The sequence below is a fragment of the Cucurbita maxima genome, unplaced genomic scaffold (genome assembly GCF_002738345.1).
Source record: "Cucurbita maxima cultivar Rimu unplaced genomic scaffold, Cmax_1.0 Cma_Scf02599, whole genome shotgun sequence".
Taxonomy (NCBI): domain Eukaryota; kingdom Viridiplantae; phylum Streptophyta; class Magnoliopsida; order Cucurbitales; family Cucurbitaceae; genus Cucurbita; species Cucurbita maxima.
The window spans coordinates 1-499 of record NW_019274615.1 but is presented as its reverse complement, the minus strand read 5'-3'; the positions used below and the strand labels follow the sequence as shown (position 1 = coordinate 499).

The 499-nt window shown below is 34.7% G+C and overlaps 1 non-coding gene across 1 annotated transcript; it reads left to right on the top strand.

Annotated features, from left to right (window-relative positions):
- Positions 1-242: 242 nt before the first annotated feature.
- TRNAA-AGC lies at positions 243-315 on the top strand. The gene has a single exon. It is a non-coding gene; the product is annotated as a tRNA-Ala (tRNA).
- Positions 316-499: the final 184 nt, after the last annotated feature.

Here is a 499-nt window from a genome sequence, read left to right as displayed (position 1 = left end):
CATTAATAGGGTTTTATGATGTAAGAATCATGGGGATGTAGCTCAGATGGTAGAGTGCTCGCTTTGCATGTGAGAGGTACGGGGATCGATACCCCGCATCTCAAAAAATAAGATTATCTATTATTAAATATATTGTTTCTTTTCAAATTTTTCCTTATTCATGATCTGTTGTGTAGCAATATTTCTTCATTTTCACTATTATTGATGATGAAAAATTTAGGGTTTTGTGATGCAAAAATTGTGGGGATGTAGCTCAAATGGTAGAGCGCTCGCTTAGCATGCGAGAGGTACGGGGATCGACACCCCGCATCTCCAAAAGAAAGAAATGATTTTTTTCAGTATGAGTTTCTTCACTTTGAGACTGAAAAGACTGTTCAATGGTATTTTAGATTAAAAAAACTTTTATGAGCTTTGTACCTTTGTTAGTGTTACTTTGTAGTACCTTTGTTAGTGTTACTTTGTACCTTTGTTTGTATTACTTTGTACCTTTGTTAGTGTT